This window comes from Apodemus sylvaticus, chromosome 16, assembly GCF_947179515.1.
Source record: "Apodemus sylvaticus chromosome 16, mApoSyl1.1, whole genome shotgun sequence".
Taxonomy (NCBI): domain Eukaryota; kingdom Metazoa; phylum Chordata; class Mammalia; order Rodentia; family Muridae; genus Apodemus; species Apodemus sylvaticus.
The window spans coordinates 45,311,245-45,317,483 of record NC_067487.1 but is presented as its reverse complement, the minus strand read 5'-3'; the positions used below and the strand labels follow the sequence as shown (position 1 = coordinate 45,317,483).

Below are 6,239 nucleotides of genomic sequence, written 5' to 3'. Positions count from 1 at the left end.
GGGAAAGAGAGGAAGAGAGGAAAGAAGAGAGAGGGGAGAGGAGACCGTGAACTCTTATTTTTTTTCCTCAGATCAAAAAGTATATTTACTTAGAAAAGTCAACACCCTAAATGCAAAAACAGGTTGGACTGAGCTTGGATTCCGGATAGCCTGTCTACTCCTAACCCTAAGGAAAAAGTAATGCACCATCCATTCGGATGCCCAGGTATTTGATCCAGGCCGGAAAAACAAATTCATAGTCCCAAGTCCATATGGGAAGCCATGGTAGAGAAACCTAACATGTATCAGAAATAGTTTTAAGAGGGAAGTCTTTAATCCAACGTGGTTAGTGCCTTTCTGTGAGTTTCTCGGTATGAGTCCAAACCTTTTACAAAGCACCTTCGAACACAAGTTATGGCTGCAAGTCTGGGCAGGTCTATATAAACACTATGTAAATAATGGTTAAAGAAAACTGAGGACCAGATCCCCTGTGGCCCACAGTTGGAATAAGTAGTTGAGACACAGGTGGTTTTCCTCAAGTACATCTCCTATCCCTGGTGCCTTTTGTTTAAAGATTTTTGTGTTCTGGGCACTCTCTTGGACCCATGCAGAGTCAAAGGAAGTGGTATCTTGATCCACAAGGAGGGTATATTTGGCGAGACCAGACTGTCCAAAATTCTTGACCTACATTACTTTTGGAAGGATGGTTTTGTTGAAATGGTCCTCAAGAGTAGGTGTGCTAAAATCTCTCTTGTAGACTTCTTTATCCTCATCCATGAAGAAGGCACCTTTTTGTAAAAACTCGTATTTGCCGCTAACAGCTTTGTTGGTAAGGACTTTGCCATTTGCCTGAAGTTCAGCCCTCCTTTCTTTCTCAGTCAGGTTTCTCTCACGTTCAATTTCTGCTTTCTCCCTTTGAAGAGCTTCTCGGGCTTCTCTGTCCTGCTTGATTCTTTTGAGTTCTCCGAAGTTCCATGCCTTGTGCTCCTCTTCATTTTCTTTTTTTTTCCCCAACTACGCTCATAGCAGCTTTATTCATTTTTTTATCCAATATATATTTTTTATTTACATTTCAAATGATTTCCCCTTTTCAGGCCCCCCCACTTCCCAAAAGTCACATAAGTCCCCTTCCCTCCCCCTGTTCTCTCACTCACCCCTTCCCACTTCCCTGTTCTGGTTTTGCCTTATACTGCTACACTGAGGCTTCCCAGAACCAGGGGCCACTCCTCCATTCTTCTTGTACCTCATTTGATGTGTGGATTATGTTTTGCGTATTCCAATTTTCTAGGCTAATATCCACTTATTAGTGAGTGCATACCATGATTGATCTTTTGAGACTGGGTTACCTCACTTAGTATAATGTTCTCCAACTCCTTCCATTTGTCTAAGAATTTCATGAATTCATTGTTTCTAATGGCTCCATTGTGTATATATATATATATATATATATATATATATATATATATATATATATACCACATTTTTTTGCATCCATTCCTCTGTTGAGGGATACCTGGGTTCTTTCCAGCTTCTGGCTATTATAAATAGGGCTGCTATGAATATACCAGAGCACATATCCTTATTACATGCTTGGGAATACTCTGGGTATATGCCCAGGAGTGGTGTATCGTAGAAAAGAAACTGGGGAAGACCCTTGAGGACATCGTTATAGGGGGAAAGTTCCTGAACAGAACACCAATAGCTTATGCTCTAAGATCAAGAATTGACAAATGGGACCTCATTAAATTACAAAGTTTCTGTAAGGCAAAGGACACCATCAAAAGGACAAATCGGCAACCAACAAATTGGGAAAAGATCTTCACCAACCCTACATCAGATAGAGGGCTAATATCCAATATATACAAAGAGCTCAAGAAGTTAGACCCCAGGGAACCAAACAACCCTATCAAAAAATGGGGTACAGAGTTAAACAAAGAATTTTCACCTGAAGAACTTCGGATGGCTGAGAAGCATCTTAAAAAATGCTCAACTTCATTAGTCATTAGGGAAATACAAATCAAAACAACCCTGAGATTTCACCTTACACCAGTCAGAATGGCTAAGATTAAAAACTCAGGAGACAGCAGGTGCTGGCGAGGATGTGGAGAAAGAGGAACACTCCTCCACTGCTGGTGGGGTTGCAAACTGGTACAACCACTCTGGAAATCAGTCTGGCGGTTCCTCAGAAAACTGGGCACCTCACTCCTCTTCATTTTCTTTCTTTTTTTTTTATTAGCTTTATTTTTCTCTTTTTTTATTCGATATAATTTATTTACATTTCAAATGATTTCCCCTTTTCTAGCCCCCCCACTCCCCGAAAGTCCCGTAAGCCCCCTTCTCTTCCCCTGTCCTCCCATCCACCCCTTCCCACTTCCCCGTTCTGGTTTTGCTGAATACTGTTTCACTGAGTCTTTCCAGAACCAGGGGCCACTCCTCCTTTCTTCTTGTACCTCATTTGATGTGTGGATTATGTTTTGGGTATTCCAGTTTTCTAGGTTAATAACCACTTATTAGTGAGTGCATACCATGATTCACCTTTTGAGTCTGGGTTACCTCACTTAGTATGATATTCTCTAGCTCCATCCATTTGCCTAAGAATTTCTTGGCCATTCTGCCTAAAGCACTATACAGGTTCAATGCAATACCCATCAAAATCCCAACTCAATTCTTCACAGAGTTAGAAAGAGCAATTATCAAATTCATCTGGAACAACAAAAAACCCAGGATAGCTAAAACTATTCTCAGCAACAAAAGAAAATCTGGGGGAATCAGTATCCCTGACCTCAAGCAATACTACAGAGCAATAGTGTTAAAAACTGCATGGTATTGGTACAGTGACAGACAGGAGGATCAATGGAACAGGATTGAAGATCCAGAAATGAACCCACACACCTATGGCCACTTGATCCTCGACAAAGAGGCTGAAAACATCCAATGGAAAAAAGATAGCCTTTTCAACAAATGGTGCTGGTTCAACTGGAGGTCAGCATGCAGAAGAATGCGAATTGATCCATCCTTGTCTCCTTGTACTAAGCTCAAATCCAAATGGATCAAGGACCTCCACATAAAGCCAGACACTCTGAAGCTAATAGAAAAGAAACTGGGGAAGACCCTTGAGGACATCGGTACAGGGAGAAAGTTTCTGAACAGAACACCAATAGCATATGCTCTAAGAGCAAGAATTGACAAATGGGACCTCATAAAATTACAAAGTTTCTGTAAGGCAAAGGACACCATCAAGAGGACAAATCGGCAACCAACAAATTGGGAAAAGATCTTCACCAATCCTACATCAGATAGAGGGCTAATATCCAATATATATAAAGAACTCAAGAAGTTAGACTCCAGAAAACCAAACAACCCTATTAAAAAATGGGGTACAGAGTTAAACAAAGAATTCTCACCTGAAGAACTTCGGATGGCGGAGAAGCATCTTAAAAAATGCTCAACTTCATTAGTCATTAGGGAAATGCAAATCAAAACAACCCTAAGATTTCATCTTACACCAGTCAGAATGGCTAAGATTAAAAATTCAGGAGACAGCAGGTGTTGGAGAGGGTGTGGAGAAAGAGGAACACTCCTCCACTGCTGGTGGGGTTGCAAATTGGTACAACCACTCTGGAAATCAGTCTGGTGGTTCCTCCGAAAACTGGGCACCTCACTTCCAGAAGATCCTGCTATACCACTCCTGGGCATATACCCAGAGGATTCCCCACCATGTAATAAGGATACATGTTCTACTATGTTCATAGCAGCCCTATTTATAATTGCCAGATGCTGGAAAGAACCCAGGTATCCCTCAACAGAAGAGTGGATGCAAAAAATGTGGTATATCTACACAATGGAGTACTATTCAGCCATTAGAAACAATGAATTCATGAAATTCCTAGGCAAATGGATGGAGCTAGAGAATATCCTCTTCATTTTCATCATCGGTATTGAGTGCATCCTGGGCGGCAAAAGACTGCTTGCTCTCCTCCGGCTTTTTCTCAGTCTCTTCTACAGTCTTGAGTGTTCGCTTGCGCTGATCCTCAGCCATGCGTTTTGCTTCCTTCTGTCTCAATGCTTCAGCCTCTCGTCCTTGAACTGTCACCTGATCCTTCTTTTGAATGAAGACAGGCTTAAGTGGAGGCTCCATCTCATCCTCAGGGTCTGTTCACTTCTCATGCTCAGACTCTTCCCCAGAGCGTTCTTCATCTTCCACCTCCATGACTTCCTTCTCTTCATTTTTTTCCTCTCCTGTGCTCCCTGATGCATCATGCCATGGCGCCGCTCTAAATCTTCATCGTCAATTTCTTCCTCCTCTTCCTCACTGCCATCTTCTCTTTCCATGCGCCAAGCATCTCCTTCTACTTCTGAGTCACTTTGTCCTACTACTTCAGGTTCCACTATTTTTCTGTGTTGAGCCAATCTCTCTGCCACATCTTCGCTAATGCGGTTCTGTAAACGCGGAAGTCAGGGGACACTGGATGACTCCTCCTGCTGTTCCTCAGACTCTGCTTCTTGTTCCTTAGCTTTCTTAATGAACTGAAATTCTTCATCCTCTTCATCTGAGGACTCCACAGGGGCATAATCTAGTCTCTTTCCCGACACATAACATTTTACCTTCACCTTTTTCCATTGAAATCTCACCTTTCTCATTGTCAACTGGGATGTCGCCAACCATAGATTGAACAGGAGGCTGCTTCATAAGTGTGTTTGGGACGGACAAGGTGAGCTGCTGCGGAGTCTCCCCAAAATGGACTGAATCCCAACAACGAAGAGCTTGGAACAGAATACCGATTTCCACCAAGCTTTGCCCCACACGGCTGCACGGCTGACCTAGACTGTGACTTTTATTGGGGCCGCAGCACATGCGCAAAAGGGACATTCAGTGCAGCAACCATATCATTCTTGGACAGCTAGAGATGACATCTCTAGTCGCTTGGTCCCTCAAAAGCTGGCTGTAAAGATGCCTGATATTGTAGAGTCACTTTCAGCTGCCCATGGTTATGCCTGATAGTTAACAACTAATAGCCTCAAAAAGAACATAATTTTACTGAATTCTTCCAGAATGTCCGACAGACAGAGGTAGGTGTCGTGGTTGTTGGGAAGGGGTCCTAAACCACTGGTTTTCCAAATACTTGACTTTGTAATATATATTCTACTTGGGTAAGTACAAATTTTACAGTCTCAACTACATTCAGTACTGTGAATGGTAGTTCTTCAGGATAAATGAGACTAGATTCTGCATGTGAGTTTTGAATTGACATGATTTGTGGGATACAATCAACTTTTTTTGTGAGAAGAGAAGGTTAACATAAAAATCAATTAAAATTAACAAACAAGTTCTTCAAGTGTTTTGTGAATCACAGTTCTCCACACTGGACTGGCAACTGATTTCCCTCTGATTTGCACCCCTGATGCAATCATCGACCTTTCTCTAATATTTCCCAGAATGAGACTATATCATAGCAATGTTATTGAAACATTTATGTTATTATGTGTTAGTAAGGTCCGTTTTCTAGAGTATCCTCAGACAGGCCCCTCCAGAAGCCCAGCTCTGCCTTGGCCACCGAGGCACCATTGAAAGCTAGGCCAGAATGAAATGACCAGAGCTTGTCTGAGCAGGGAGGGTTCACAGGAACTCAATCTGAAGTGGGTTGGGGGCTGTGCTTCTCCAAGATTATTGTTTTTTTCTGTATTACAGCTCTTCTCTGTTGTGAGAAGTGAAATAGTTCTTTGAGATGATATTTAATGAAACCCGTTCTCTTCATTCTGGGGTAACAAGGGCTATAAAACCTTGGGGAGTTGGGTAGGGGCTTTTGAGGTGAGCATACATTAATGTCTGGGGCTGAGGTGCTGGGAATGCTTTATTTGCGTGGAGAGGGATTTCAGGTGCTTAAACCTGTAATTTGGCCATCAGGGCTTACCTGACTACCTAAGTGCTGGTAGAGGTGGGGTGGTGAGGCTTGTGTTCTGGTGTCTGCAGACTGAGAATGGGGAGGGATCTTTATTCCTGCTGTTCTCAAGATGAGATTTTTGTCTCAAACAGAGATTTTATGGGTTTGGACACTTTTCAACTTTACTTCTGTTCCCAGCCTACACGCCCTGGTTACATTTGTCCCACTGTTTAGTATTTAGATTTATCCTGTCTGTATTTTCCTTTTCATATTTTGAATACCTCCTAGCATTGGAGAAGCCAATTTAAATCCTGTAGAGCACAAAGCAGTGCAAAAGTCCTTTTGCGCCTCCATCTTAATTTTAGATTTCGTAAAACA

General features: G+C 42.2%; 1 pseudogene; it reads right to left on the bottom strand.

The window, feature by feature from the left end:
- Positions 1-441: 441 nt before the first annotated feature.
- On the bottom strand, positions 442-4,834 carry LOC127666655 (microfibrillar-associated protein 1-like; annotated as a pseudogene).
- Between the last annotated feature and the right edge of the window lie 1,405 nt (positions 4,835-6,239).